The following is a 16,824-nucleotide window of genomic DNA, read 5'->3' as shown; positions in this document are numbered from 1 at the left end:
AAATGATAAATCTGTCAATTCTTAAAGTTGGCAATTATTTGAAAATATTAAAGCCCTGTGCTGGGCAATTTTTTGAGTTGAACAGAATATGCCTGCTGGTCCCAAAGACGGCAATTTGAGACTTCTATTCTATAATGTTGAGTGTGACTTAACGGGCTCTAGTCTAAAAATAATGTACAAGACTGAACAACCAGAGGTGGAAAGATGGAAAAAACACATTTTCTGCCCTTAGGGAGTTTCATGTCTCGTGTAGGAGAAAGACCTTTAAGAGGGCACGTCACAGTACAGCAGTGTGGTATTATTATAGAAAACAGAACAAAGTACTGTCTAATGTAAGGAGGTAGTTTTGTCCCAGGAAATAAAGAGACGCCTAATGAGGGAGGTGTCCCTAGAGCTGGTGTGTTCTGTGATTCCCAAACATAAAGGACCCTACAAAGTTTGGTTTGCTTTCTGAGGAAAAGAGGTCATCTGAACTGAAGCCAAAAGCCAACTGTTTTCTGATCAATGGCAGTTTTCTTAGGGGAGAAAAATAGTTCAATCCTCTAAGTAAAAACAGGAATTAAGGAATAGTAGACCAAAAAAAAAAAAAAAAAAAAAAAAAAAGAAAGGAAATGGACAGTGTTGATATGACAGAGAATACTAATATTAGAAAATATAAAAGAACAAGAAACTCCAGGACACTGAACATGTGCATGAGAAGAAATTTAGAAAATGACAAGTGGGCTCATAATGACTTTTAGAAATGCCTTAAATCTCTGGGATTATCTGACATTTGATTCCTTGCAGAGGGTGAGCATTGTGGTTAATGAAGGGTGATTTAGACTCAGCTTCCTACTTCTTCTAGCAAGGAGGAACTGATGGTCAAAAATATATGTATATACATACACACACGTGTATATATATACACACACACATATATACACACACACATATATATATATAAAATACCTAGATAGTTTTCTCCTAGGATATAGACTATATATAATCAGTGGTTCACTGCAAACTCTAAATGCATAGTAAGCGTGATTATAATGCTTCCCATGTTGAGTTATTTGGGGGATAAACTTTTCACTTAATGTCCTACTTATGAAACCCCAATAAAATATCTGTGGCATGTATTATTTTGATCACTCTACCAGTATTCCAGAAGGTATATTATCCCTGACTGGGTCAGCCTGTGTGCTACACACTCAGCAGAGAGAAAAGAAGAGTTATGAATAAAAGTGGTTGCATTATTCTCGCACACAATTAGCTCATAATTATCCTTCAAAGCAAATACGATTACCCTTTTCATTCCACACATAATTCTTAGGTTGAATATTGCCAAATTGGGACTTTGAATTCCATTTCAAGGCTTCCCTTGATGCTAATTTTAACCTGAATTCATTTAGATAAAAATGTCTGTGGGACAAGAAAGGGACATGCAGCATGATTTGCCCTGAACATCACTCTTCTAGAAGAGAAATAATACTGGTACCCAAGGACATTATACTGGTTAGGATAGGCTAAGTTATGTTGCAGTAACAAATAATCCTAAGACATCAGTGCCTTCATATAACAAAAGTTTATTTCTCACATTTTATGCAACAAATTTTTCATTCACACATCCTTCCTTAATCACTGCAGCAAGAAGAAGGGGATGTGTCAAATTACGAACTATTTTTTAAAGCTTCTGTCCAGAGATCATCCAGTCCTTTCTATTTCATTGACTGAATCAAGTCATGCCCACCTAACTTTGAAATGGGCAAGGAAGTGCAATCTTACAATACACTTGGAAAGAGAGTATACCTGCAATATTTATGAATAATTCTGGGGGTTATGATAGGCATAATCTTTTGAGAGAGAAATTTTCTCTTTAGGTTATTGCAGAGTATAAGTTAATAGCTACCAGCCAATGAGATGAGCTGCTTGACTCGTGTCTCTACTCATGACTCAAGAGGACATATGCATGACTGAGAAGTACAAAGATGAAAAGATTATCCTTTTTCTTAAGAATCTTTCAGGCCAGCGATGAGGAAAGAGGTAATGATATGCATATAAGGAGGGGCAATGTCTCAATTTCTGAGATGGAGGGAAGCACCAGAAGCAATGGGATTATGGGAAAGATGAAAGACTTAAGAGATATAGAGAGTATAGAACTTAAAGCACTTGATGATCAATTAGTTACTGGAAACAAGACACAAATCTTTGATGATTCCCAGACTTCTGATTTGGTTAATCAGACAGACATTAGTACATTAGTCAAGAAAGGAATGGCAGAGTTAAGGACAATCTTGAGCAACAGAAAGGAAAATACAGGAATTTAATTTTATCCAAGTCCTTAAGTACTGATGGGAGGATTTAAACAGTGGTGTCCTGTAGATGTCTAAAAGCACAGAGGTCTGGGCTAAGAGCTATTTACATTTAGTTGAACAACTATTTATTGAGTGACCACTGTATGAAGTACTTTGCAAGGTGCTTTGGATACAAAGTTAGATAAAACATGACCCATGCCACTGAGGGATTACATTTAGTGGAAGTACAACAGATATCAATCAGGTAATGATACTGCAAGGTGGCCTCTATTATAAGATGTGCAGAATCCTCTGGGAGATCAGTAGAGAGACCTCAAACTGAGCTTAGAAGGGTGATTGTGTTTATTGTTCAAGGATGTTTTCTTAAAGGTGATTTCTGAGCTGAGTGTGGAAAGTTGGATAGATCTCTGGATACTATGAAGTATAGTAATTTGCAGTTTCTGGAGTTATAATTTATGGATGTAGGTTTTGGGCTTATTATTTTCTTTTGTAAGTCACTTAAATCTTTCTGTTCCTTGGTTTTCTAATCTCTAAAATGGTGATTATAGTAGTTCTATAATACCTAGCTCAACGTGGTTCTGAGGATTAAATGAAAGGGTCCCTATCAAGACAAAGCTATTGCTAGACATAGTAAGTGTTCAATAAATATCAACTATTATAATTATTATTTGTAGAGGCAGGATGGGGGAAGGCTATTACAGACAACCGACATAAAACAAATGTTTATGAAATCATAACCACAGGGTTATTTGGATAATTGTAAGTAGTTTGCTACTGTTAGAGTTTAAAATGTGAGGCAGGGAGTGGCAAGAAAGGAGCCTGGAAGGACTGCCAGAGAGGAGATAACACAGAGCTGGGAATTATTTCACAGAGAGTAGCAGTAATTATAAGTTTTAAGAAAAGAACAGTAATCATATTTCTATTGCTAAGAACTCTACATAGGAACTGTTTGGAATTGTAGGGGAAAAAGAAAGGAAGCTGATTATAGGAGTATATTGCAATTTTGTAGGTCAGAAATGGATTAAGATTGAATTAAACAATAAGAGTGCAACAGACAGAAACAGTGAATTGAGAAATACTTAGGAAGTAAAACCAGCAAATCTATGTGACAAGATAGGGCCAGGGTAAGAAAGAGGGATGATTTTTATCAAGTTTTTTCCTAGGGTCTCAGGAGCATGATAGTACCACCAAGGGTGCATTTTATAATGCAAAAAGAGAATCAGGTTTAGGGGTGTTAGTGCTGTTAAGACGTTTAAGTGGAAATGAGGATTTGAAAATTTTTCGACCTACAGATAAATAATTTAAACGTCAATAGTATATAGCCTTTAAGCCAAATTAGGAGAGTTAGTAATATTCAGGTGTTTCTGTTGAAAAGGAAGACCAGTAGGCTGATTATAAAACTCTGGTGAACACCAACAATTAATGGGTGGGGAAAGCAAGAGGAACCCATAAGGGAAATCTAGAAAAATGGCCAAAAGGATTTTCATTTCTTAAAAAGAAAAATTTTGTTTATGTGGGAGCTAAGGGAGTAGCCATTCACTAATTTAAATAATAAATGTATTGAAGGTCTAACTCTACCTAGTACTGTGGCCACCAGAAACACATTCAGAAAAGAATATTAATAATATGAACTAAAAATTGTGCATTGCATTTAGCCATAAGGAGTTTCACTGACTAATTGAATTAGAGCAACTTCTGTGGATTGTTGAAAGCAAAAAGCATAAAAGCCATAGTACAAAGAATGAATGGTAGGTATAGAGAAAAGATAGTAGGAGTAGATAAGTTGTGCATAAGCTTACATATGAAAATATATAGTAAAATGAGAAGAAATCAGTGACAAAAATGAGATCTTGGTGGAAGAAGAAAAAACAGTGAGGAAGACAGAGAAGGATCTATCAGATTCAGATTGAAAACGTGAGAGGAACTGCACAGTAGAAAGCAAATTGTTGGAATTAAAAAAATAAGTTATAAGATTTATTTCAGATAGTTGCAATATTTTTTACTTATGATTTCTATTTCTCTATTGAGAACTTTCATATTTCTATTCAGGAGTGTTTGCCTTTATCTGATGGAACGTACTTATAATAGCTGCTTTAAAGTCTTTGATAATTCTAACATCTGGATTATCTCAAGATTGGCACTTATTGATAATCTTTCCCTTTGGAATTTGTCACATTGTTTGAGTACTTTGTAAATTGAATACTTTTGTATTATAACCTAGGCATTTTAAATATGTTCTTTACATTCTAGGTTATATTAAAATCCTCAGGAAAATGTACATGTTTTTTTGTGGTGGTTTGTTTGGCAATCACCAAGTTAGGTTCAGATGGCAATTTCTGTCTCACTTCATGGAAATGATTATTCCAATGTCAGTTCAATTGGCAAAGCCTTTCATATGCCATTTGGGGTCTACTGTGAGCATGTACCACTCAGGGGTTAGTGTAAGACCTGGGTGATATTTCAAAACTGAGGTTCCACTATCAAAACTTTTGCTGTGCACTTTTGGATCTATCCTCCATAAGTACACTTCAAGAGTAAGCCCAGAAGCTAAACTTGTTTATTCGCAGAATTAGGGGACTCCTTTCTCTAAATCTCTCATCTCCAGGTTTTCCCCCACACTTTTCCGTTGGAAGGGACCTCTTTCCCTGATCTTCAGGCCAAAAATATGGATTTTAGCTTGGGGTTAAATTCCTTGCTGCCTTTGCATACTGAATAACTCCAATGATTGTGGCCATCTCAGGCAAGAATAAAGACGGAAAGAAAATGGGACTCATCCTAATACTCTCCTGATTGAAGAGTTCCCTATAACCTATTCATCAAGCCAAAAGGATATGGTTTTTACTGGAGTTTAAGCTTTATAGCACTGCCCACGATATAGGCACCACTGGAAGTGTCATTTCCACTCTTATCAAGCCACAAGAGAAAAAAATAAATGGTGATTCCCCTCATGTTCTCTTGCTCATAGAGGCCTATATCTTAGCCTTCTAGAGAGAAAGAATTATCTCAACATGTTAGATGCCCATAGTGATGTTGTGTCACATTCACTGGAAGCCTGTCTTGGCTCAAGTCCATGATAGAAAAAAGAGAAAATAAAAGGGAAATTAACTTACATATAGATCATTTTTAAATGTCTTGACATCCTTCTCCAATCTACCTGCTTTTGTTTATTTTTCAGAGTCCTCAAGTAGTTGCTTTTTGTACTTCAAATAAGGACTTTAGTCATAGTGGGAGAGACAGACTGTAAGTGACGTACTTCACCATGGCTGCACCACAGGTTCCAAGAAGGAATAAGTTTTGGGGTACTAGGAGAAGCCCCGAGTGAAATTTAAAGCCTGAAAATTATTTACTGGACATGGCTCTGAGGAAACTATTTCAGGCTTAGAACATATTTAGTGGAGCATAGGGCCAGAAACTGCAGTGGGATGAGGGGTGAACGGGGAGTAGAAAAGTGGAGATGGGTGTGGACTGTTAAGTTTGGTTGTGGAGGAAAGTTAGAAAAAGGGCAATAATCAGGGGAATGAAGATTGAGAAATATTTAAAAGTAAAGAGGATAGAGTTTGTGCCCAAAGATAAAGGTCAGTTGGTAGATTTGCTGGTGGTAAGATGAGCTAGTTCTCTCTGATTTTCTATTTTTCCCTGTGACATAATATGTGAATTATTAGCTGAGAATCAAAAGAGGAAGAGTTGAAATCTCAAAAAGAGAAATGTACAAAAAGAATCTTGATAAGAAAGAAAGTTAACATTCCAGTGAAAGATTGTAGGATTGAGAAGCAATGTTGGGGGAGCCACTTTTATGTAGTGCTAACCTGAAAATCAATTTCATCCAATCTTCTAGCTCAATACTTTCTTGTCTTCTTGTCCTCTAGTGGCTTTCAATTTCAACCCACATCTACAACCCACCACTGTAGCCACACCCTACCCCCTGTGGTTATCCAGCTGTGAGTCCTTTTGGAGAGGATGAGGTAGGCCCATTGGGGAAAACCTAAGGATGAGAGGTACAGAGGTTGGATGAAAACATGGAAATACTATCCTCAAATTTATTCAGAGAGTCATAGAGAAAAGAAGAAAGCAATAGTTAATAAGGAGACTTGGGTTCCTTAGAAGGAAATTAACCAGCCATCAAACTGATGGTGTTTAGATTGGAAACACAAATCGATGATGAGTTAACCAACTGAACTAAATCAGATCAGGAGTATAAAACTGAGGAGTGAGGAGGGAAGCCTGACAAGTGAGGAGGTACAAAATGAGAACCCATGGGCATCTAGCTGGTCATTCTTTCTACATCAGCTACTGTGCAACTCACAGAGTGAGGATGGATGCTTACAAATAACAGATCGGAATGAGCAACTCAGGATTGCTACACCTCTAAAGCAAATCACAATATTCCATTCTCTTCCTGTAATCTACTGTTCTTTGCTATTATTGTGCTTGCTATTCATCTGCATCAATTCTTTTAATTCTATGAATTTTATTCCCATCAATTGTTCCTAATTGATCAGTCCATTCTGGTTTAACTTTTGTTTTGTTCGCATCCTGAACACTGGTCTTTCATTTCAATCTTTCTTCCTGGGCACTCACAAATCTCTCAATCCATTTTCTTCCTTATATCTGTCCTTAAAACAACTTCCCTCCACCTTCAGATAAATCTAATTCTCTGATCTCTACTCTCCTACTGAAACTATTAAACACAGCTGAAATGCCTTCTGTTTGGGGCTATTACTCACGTCTTCTATCCCAGCAGCTTATTCATACCACCATCTTCCTTCACCAGGATCACCACCACTAGCCTTATACACTTGACTATCACTCATACCTATTACAGTCAATTCTCTCCACATCAGACAAAGTGAGCTTTATAAAGCACAAATCAGCTTGCATTACTTCTTTGCTATAAACCTTCAAAGGCTTGACATTTCTATTAGGACTCTGGCCTACACAGGCCCCCATGATTTGACCCTGCTCGTCCATTCCACCTTTGCCATAACAATCTCCTCCTCTTTCCTGGTCTTCCTGCCATTTCTTAAAAATGACACGCTCATTCCTATTTGAGGCTGTTACACTTGCTCTTGTCTGCCCAGAATTCCACACACCTTCTCCATCTTACACAGGTCAAACTCAAATGTCACCTGTTTGTCTCTGTAAAAAATGAACCTCCTCCTTCATTATTATCTTTGCCTTTATTCTGCTTTTTCCCTAGTGCTTATCACTCTCTGAAACTATGTTATTTGTCTGCTTGTTTATTTCTCTGCTGTAGCCCACACTAGACCAGAAACTCCTCAAAAGCAAGACCTTAAAACTATCTTGTTTGGCTACCATATCCATAACTTATAAAACAGTACTCAGCATACCCTTAGACACCTGGTAAATACTTGTTGGGTATGTTGAATTATCACCATTAAACCTAAAATTCTCTAGAATAATGGTGGGAGTCAGGGTGAGAGTGAGGTGTCAGTGTCACCTGATGAGTTGAAGAAAAGATAATTTTACTATTTGAGAGAAAAGACTGAAATATGATATGCTAAGGAGTTGTTGCTGAATTTAAAATTTTTTAGGGAATCTATATTAAAATATGCTGTATATTTTATGTTAGAGCTGGAGGTCAAAGCAACCCATTTACAGGGTTTGCAAGTATCATTTGTGTCATCCTCAGTTTTGCAAATAAAATGTTGCACTATTAAAAGATAAATGTAAGTAGCTTAAGCAGAAGTAATTAGGTATATTTTTTTCACCTTTTCTTTTTGGTCCAGATCTGGCATGGTTCCTAGGCATGTGAAATTAGTGATGGGGGAGAAATGTAAATATATCGCTAATGCAATAAACTTCACAAAAATATTTTGCTCTATACAGTGTTCAGCATTTTAACCAGCTCCACAGATTTCAGTAGCAAGTCTCAAAAATGTATCATGCATTTTCTGTATTTTATAGGAAGAATATCATGAATGTAGTTGGTATTAGAAAGTAGGACTTGGAAAATAGAGTGTAACTGGAAAATGAAGGGGCTTACCTGAGACAAACAGCCTCTTCTTACCCATTTTAAAATGTTCAGATTTAACTAGATGACCATGACCATGAAGGACTCCTCAAGCTCTTTGGTTCTACAGGTGTATGGCAGTTTCCTGGAGGGGGTCATATGGATCTACCACTACCTTCCTGCTGAAATTAAGCAGATAGATGTTCATTGGATTGGTTTGATAGGTGTGATGGTTAATATTGAGTGCCAACCTGATTGGATTGAAGGATGCAAAGTATTGTTTCTGGGTGTGTCTGTGAGGGTGTTGCCAAAGGCGATTAACATTTGAGTCATTGGACTGGGAGAGGCAGACCCACCCTCAATCTGGGTGGGCACCATCTGATCAGCTGCCATTGTGGCCGGCATAAAAGCAGGCAGAAAAATGTGGAAGGAGCACACTGGCTCAGTCTCCTGGCCTACATCTTTCTCCCATACTGGATGCTTCCTGCCCTCAAACATTGGACTCCAAATTCTTCAGTTTTGGGACTCTTGGACCTTTGACCACAGACTGAACACTGCACTGTTGACTTCCCTACTTTTGAGCTTTTAGGACTCAGACTGGCTTCCTCGTTCCTCAGCTTGCAGATGGCCTATTGTGGGACCTCACTTTGTGATCATGTGAGTCAAAACTCCTTAATAAATGCTCCTTTATATATGCATCTATCCTATTAGTTCTGTCCCTCTAGAGAAACTTGACTAATACAATAGGGAAGCCAAAGTGACTGTCACTAATATTCTTAATGAAAGAATTATTATCTATGCCAACTCTAGAGAGCCACAGATACGCTATACATACGTCAGAGTATAAACCAAGGATTCTCTGAGTGTGGTTCCTGGACCAGCAGCATCTGGTGACATTCAAAATGCAAATTCTTGGGCACCACCTCAGACCACTGAATTAGAAACTCCAGAGGTGGAACTCAGCAGTTTGTTTTAACAAGTTCTCCAGGTGATGCTGAGGCACCTCCCAGTTGGAAATAGTGATGTTAGTAAGGAATTTCAGCAGTTTAACTGCTAAAATGTAGATCTTAAAGTGCTAAATGAATACAGAGGAGAAAGGGATAAGTATCTGAGACATTTAGACCTTGTTTCATGAATAGGAGGTCAGACGAAGTTAGGGAGGCCTTTTGAGGCATAGGAAACAAGACATGCAAAGACTGGGGAGGATAGGAAGATCAGACCGATTCCAAGACATACAATGGCCCAGTGAGGCTTGGGGTAGCAGGTTCCACTCTTTTTCTTAGATATGTTTCGTCCTCTCTGCTCCATAGTGCCACACGTGATGCTGGTGATAAAGGAGACTGAGCGAGGGTGAAGATTCACAGTGCCAGCAAAGGCTTGGACGTTGGCAGCCTATGGGTCAAATTGTGCTCATGGATGGGCTGTATTTGGTATTGTACAAACACTATGTATTTGGCATAGCATTATACAAAGAAATGTGAACTGACATTTAATAACTAGTTTGGATATGTGTATATACTTACGTATAAATAACATATATATGTTAACATAAAATATATGTAATATATTTATATTCTATATAAATAACCTAAATATATATGTTAACATAAAAATATATGTAATATATTTATGTTATATATCTGTAAAATCTTCATTTTGGCTTTTCATCTTCATTTTTGGCTCTTCTCAAAGACACGGATGACTTCACCCGCATTTCTAACAGTAACAATTTGCTGATTCTAGGAGCAGCTGCTGCTTTTTGTTGGGTCATGTCTTCTCCATTTCTCCACAATACCCACAACTCCCTTTTATATCCACAGTAATTATTACACTTGGACTCTTCTTTTCATACAGTAAAGAAATCGTTCTCCATTTTCATGTCAAAGTCAAAGATGAGAAAATACAAGAAGGATCAAGAGTGCTTCCTGCCTCTTTCAAAACCAATGGGAAAGAGTATAATTTTGGGTGGAGGTCAGGGACAGAGTATTTCTACATGTTTGTTAATAACTCCAAAGAAACTTGTAAATATAATTTAATAGGAGTAAAAATGAAAAAATGATAAACTCTGACTTGGAAAAACTTCACAAATTAAGTAATAATGGAAAAGGGTATTCAAGAGTGAATAGGAGTTTTTCCAGATGAAAATTAACCCCTTAGATAGTCACCCATTCAATAAAATGTGGAGTCTGAGGCAATCATTTTGGAAGTGTTTAGCTTTTTTCTGTAATTAAATTGATAATCTTTCATTAGGGGGACACATATCATCTGGCCATGTTGTTCACGGCTACATTTTAATTACCCTGGCCTGAGGCCTTCCTTGAGCCCAAAGGTACCTGGAAGTCCTTTTTAATAAGGAATTCATGCTCAAGGCTTGCTGCGATGCCATAGCTATTCATATTTGAAAATGAGCAGTGGAGATACATTCCGTAAATCAAAAGCCTGAGGAAAAATAGTTAACCCAACATGTTCTGAGCTTGTTCATGCTTCCTTGAGGGAGTTTATTGTGAATGAATACTTGGCTATGTCACTAAAATATTTAAAGGAGAAAAGTAAAAAGCACCAGAACCTAACCTTGTATGCATATATACAGATGTTACTTTGAAAGACTAAGGCAAAGTAACCTTTCTTAAGAATCATGACTGGCCACTTAAACAGAAGCAGAGGTGGTAGATACTCCTGCCATTCACTAATTGAGAGACTTCTCCAGTTTCAGCAGTGGCTTGCTGTTCTCAAGTGGAGTTTGCAGTTTAGATCTGAATGGAGACAAATTCCTTATGGAGGTGCCCAATTATGGGTCCTGATGGCCTGAGCCAAGTGCGGCATGACTCAGTTAGTGCACACCTGCTGGAGAAGTCCCCGTGCCAGGGACAGGCTCAAGAGCCGCTCAGCCTTGTCTGCTTGAGCGTTTGTTGTCGAGTGCTTTGCGACTAGACAGGGAGAGTGTAATGGCGTCCCTCATAGCTGGAGGCCTGGAAAGAGGATGTAAGTGTGATAACTGCAGACAGCTAATGCAGCATCACCGTCAGAGCCAGTGGTGGAGATGCTGCTTTTGCATCCCAGGTACTTTGGTTCCCATCCCGGAAAATTTCTCATAGGAAATGATTGATCTTTCAAACAAAATAACTAAATTAACCAAGTTGTTTCTATCTTTTGTGTTTCAGTTCCTCATCCCTAAAACACAAAGACAAATGGCAGTTAAGAGGTAAAGTATTTGCTGAGCAACACAAAGGTTTAGAGTGAATGCCTGAAGATCTTTGCCGTCACCTTCTCTTCTGCAGATAGCACAGTGACTGGGAGAGGAGAAGGGGGAAATGTGAGCTGTCACATACGATTTGCATGCATCTGAATACACACTGTATACACACTAACTCAAAGTGGTTCATAATATATTCCCATTAACTCACAGTCATGGCATCTGCATTTTATAATGTCAGAGGAACTCACTGGAAATAATAGACTTGAGAATAATGTAAGTGTATAAGAATAAAATAAAAATAAAAAATAAGTAGTGTGGCCAGCTTGGCTACAACCACTACCTTTTTGTGCTTTCTCTCCTGAGGCATCCTGGTTCATGCTTCCTTCATGGTCCCTGGATCTGGAAATCTTCACACTGTTCCACATGTAAACCTCTATTGAGCCATTTAGTTCTAGTTTCAGCTCAGAAAACTTTTCCCTGAAATTTATGGTAATTATTATATCATAATTATTCATATCTGTAACTGAGTCTGCGACAGTGACTCCCTTATTTTCCCTCATAAATTCAACTCTCGTTCATTAAGCAGTTATGTGCCTGGCCATATTCCAAGTACAAAAAATACACAAAGGGAGAAAATAGTAAACAAGTAAACAATACATGATAATTTCAAATATCAAGTGCTGTGATAGAGTACTTAGGCACTCAGAGGTGAAACAGAGGCAGAAGAGGCTTCAGAGGAAATTGAGGAGTACTGCCCATTAGGTAGGAGTATTCCAGAAAAGAAAGTGTGTGAAGAAGAAAAGACTGCCCAGTTTCATCAACTGCAGTCTGCTTGTGAACTTCGGCAAGGGGGAAGCCAATGGAGACCTTAATAAGTATATTTGGATGGAATGATGGGAACAAAGGCTTTTCCTGGGGGGAGAACGCAGAAAATAAAAAGACAGGCATCCTGTTTCATTCATCTTTGTACCATTTTTGTACCTCCATTGTCTAATACATAGTAGTCATTTAATAAATGTTGCCTAAATATACAAATTTCCTGGTCCTTTACCCCAGCCCATGTAGACTTGAATTTCATTGTTGGACCCCATGATGTCTTACATAAGTATCTTCCGCAGCAATGACATGTGCAGCATTAATTTATCTACTTGGATATCTGCCCCCTACCAAACCATACAATCTTTGAGTGAAGGATTTTGTCATATTCATTGTTGTATCCTGAGATCTCAACACAGTTTCTGGAATATAGGAGTGATTCAGTTAATAAATATTGGAGGAATAAATATTTATCAGATAACAATATTTGCCTCATTTTTTTCCCTAAAATTAGCTAAAATTTTCAGGCCCAACTAAAGAATAGCCTAAGACTTGGGCATATAGAAAGGATATTTTAAACACACATAAGCCTTGAGAAATATAATAAAAAATTTATAAAGGAGAGGCATAAAAGAGCAAAGTTTAGACTTGTTACTTTTAGGAATTAAGTTCATACACAGATTTATTACTCTAAGAAGAGCCACTAACATTTATTAAATGCTTTTTTTTTAATAGAAACTGTGCTAAATGATGTACTTACATGGACTACTTTAATTTTCAGAACAATCTTATTAGATAAGTAATATTATTAGTCTCATTCTACAGATGAGAAAACTAAGACTTGGAGAAGAGTTACACTTGTCACATTTAAAGCCATGTGTGACTCAAGAATGTGAACTTTTGCTCTGTGCTCATCTTTGAGATAAAATTTTTAATGATGTGGGCAGGAGAATGCTTCACTCAAGTTTCTATTCAAACTGTTATGAACCTTAGTTCTATTATCAAAAAAGTCACAGATACAATAATGAAAGAACTATCAGTTACTGTTCACTTACTGGATCCCATACACTGTGCCAGGCACTTACATCCATTAACTCTGTTCTATGTAGATAAATATCATTGTCCCCATATACAGATGAGAAAAGTGAGATCGTTTCTCGGCCTTTTGGCTAAGATCAAGTGGAGAAAAGTGAGGCACTAGGAACTTATATACATGTCTTCCAATATTACAGAGATAATTAGTGGTTAGGAGGGAATTTTCATCTTTTCAGATCCCCAAGTCCACGAGTTTCTACTTTCATGTTATTTTCCCTTACATTCAAATAAAGCAGTACCACAAGTACCAAAAAACAAAAACAAAACACAACAACAGCACCTTCTTAACTTGGGTGAGAAATACCACCAAACAGAACTAAGTGCTGTCCAACAAAGAAGTCCAGAGTCTGTTTTTAAGCAACCAATTTTGCAAAGGTTCTCGGTGTGTCCAAGAAATAAGACAATAGAAAAGTAGATCTATATATGTTTAAGGCAATCTCTCTCTCTCTCTCTCTCTCTCCCTCCCTCCCTCTCTCTTTTCCCCTCTCTCATGCCCCTCCCTCCTGCTCTGATAGCCAGCTTGGTTCATTTATTTATTTTCCATGTTCTGGACACCTTTGATGAGCCACCCAGCACTGACTCAGCGGAGCTGGACCTTCACTTGGGGTCCAATTCTCGGCAGCTGCTGCAGCTCTGCGTTTGCCTACAGCGATGTGCCAGCTGTCTCCGACTGCATTACACCACAGTAATGTGAACAACTGGAAGCAATAATGTGTCTCCCCATTTGCCTAACAATACCAACATGGACAATAACTCAGAAGCCTGAAGATTTGTGCTGTAATTTAATAAACCCCATGCACATTTCTACAATTGAGTATCACATCTGTGCAATGGATCCTAGAAGTGTAATATTCTTTTATAAGGGACCATTAACCAATCTTAAGTTTATAGGTTTCCTTAAATCTTTTTCATCAGCTGTTAAACTACAGTAAAGAGAAAATTGCCTCTTATGAGATGAGGGATAGTAAAATACAAAGACTGTGATTAAACGTCAATCAATTAAGGATTATAATATAATAAAATGCTGACTGATGATTAAAATGAGCACTTTCTAGGAGAATTGTATAAGCGATATTAAGAATTATTTTTAAAGTCAGTAGAATAAACTTCAATTAGATAACATTATATATGAATCCTTGCTCTATTAAAACGAAAGATTCATAAGAATTATTCCTCAGGTACAAAGATCCCAAAATTGGCATTGAACTTCTGCACTAAAAAGTATTTTTTTAGTTTCTCATTTTAATATTCCCTAGTCTACAGAATTTTAAATTTGTTTCTGAACAGAATAAATAACAGCAATTTTTTTGCTTCAACTAGTTTTCCACCAGTGTATGCAGCTGGGCAACAGTTTATGAAAATGGGTTGTGTAGTAAAACCACCAAACAAACAAACAACATTGCAATTGAGGTAACAAAACACTGACTAGAACTTAGGGCCCCAAAAAGGAGCTTTGGGGCTGTTTATAAAACTTAGCAATCTAAGCCTTCCTGAAATGGTCCCTTATAGAATTTTTCCTTGAAGACCAGAACACATGTCTGTCTAGGAAGAGTTACAAGTAATGTAAAACTATTCACTTTATTCATTTTCTGCCTTCCATCCTTCACACATCTGTAGCCATCGGCTTCTCTGCTTTGGACTGGAGTTAGAAGATCCAGGCTAATTAGGTCAGGTTTGGCAGGGTAGCATGCAAGGAAGACTAACAGAGGCTTTTTCCTCTTTGCTCTTGCTGCCATATTTTTTTCTCCCAGTTCTCTATTATCTTCCTCTCACTAATATTACTGGCAAAAGTCCTTTTTTCTCTTTTCTGTACTGAGCTACTCCTTCCTCAGACCTTCTCTCCCCTATGCCTTCCCAAAGCAATTTTCCTGCTACACTGCTTGTACCTGGTCCCTTTGCAACTCTGAGGGCATTCCAACTCCTGCCAGTTTGCAGGAAGCATTTTGAAGCTTGTTGCAACAGCTGGCTTATATGAGCCTTGAAGGACAAGCATGCATACACGTGGCAGCATATTTGAAGCACTAAAGCATCTGGTAAAGTAGGCAGAGACCAAAAGGTGCAAGTAACTTACAGCTTTGCTAGAAACTGCGCTGGAGGAGACTTGCACAACAGTCAGTGTCAGAAGCATAATTAATGAGTAAATCCCAGTGCAGCCTGGCTTCTGCCCTTATTACTCTATGGAAACTACTCTGGTGAAGGTCACCACTGACCTTCTAATTACCCAATGCAATAGATGCTTTTCGGTCAATGCTTTTACTAGGCACCTCTGCTGGATGCAGCAGGACAGCTGAGTGACAGGCAGAACATCACACACTCACTAAGTTACAAAGCAGGAATTTTAAACAAGTAGGTTTAAGCCCAAGTTCAGGATATTTCCATTAAACCAAGTTACCTCTCGACGGTTCACAGATACAATTTAAAAGAAGAATGAAATGACAGGGAAATGATGGATTGACTACACACTTATTTTTTCTTCTTTGTAGAACAGATCTAATGTGACAGTAATGGTATTTTAAGAAGGCATATAGCCACCAGGACCAAGAGAATGGCAGACAACACTGTGAAGAAAAGAGATTTTTAAAAGAAAGAGGCAAGAACCCAAAGTGCATTCAGGGATTAAAAGGAAACCTAAAAATCTGTGATTAGCATCCTAAAAGAAGTAAAATCTGTACAGACACAACTTGTTTATTGTGCTTCACTTCATTGCACTTCACAAATTTGTGCTTTTTGCAAATTGAAAGTTTGTGGCACCTGTTGACCAAGTCTAATTGGTGCCATTTTTTTCAACAGCTTGTGCTCGCTTTGTGTCCCTGGGTCATATTTTGGTAAATCTCTCATTATTTCAAACTTTTCATTATTATTATATCTCTTATGGTGATCAGTGATCTTTGATGTTTCCACTATAATTGTTTTGGGGCATCGTGAACTGCAACCGTATACAATGGCAAACATAATCAGTACATGTGTGTTCTCTTGAGTGCTCCACAGACTGGCCGTTCGCCATTGCTCACCTACTCTTCAGGCCTCCTTCTTCTATGAGACACAACAACATTAAAATTAGTCCAATTAATATCCCTATAATGGCCTCTACATGCTTAAGTGAAAGGAAGAGTCACTAGTCTCTCACTGTATAGCAAAAGCTAGAAATAATTAATCTTAGGAAGATGTGTTGATGGCTGAGACAGGTTGAAAGCGAGGACTCTTTTTTTTTTTTTTCATGTTCATGATGGTGTCCTTTTAATTTTTATTTTTTTAAATTATACTTTAAGTTCTAGGGTACATGTGCATAACATGCAGGTTTGTTACATATGTATACTTGTGCCATGTTGGTGTGCTGCACCCATCAACTTGTCAGCACACATCAATTCGTCATTTATATCAGGTATAACTCCCAATGCAATTCCTCCCCCCTCCCCCCTCCCCATGATAGGCCCCAATGTGTGATGTTCCCC

This window comes from Rhinopithecus roxellana, chromosome 18 (assembly GCF_007565055.1).
Source record: "Rhinopithecus roxellana isolate Shanxi Qingling chromosome 18, ASM756505v1, whole genome shotgun sequence".
Classification (NCBI taxonomy): domain Eukaryota; kingdom Metazoa; phylum Chordata; class Mammalia; order Primates; family Cercopithecidae; genus Rhinopithecus; species Rhinopithecus roxellana.
The sequence above is the reverse complement of the archived record's forward strand: the minus strand, read 5'-3'. Positions refer to the sequence as shown.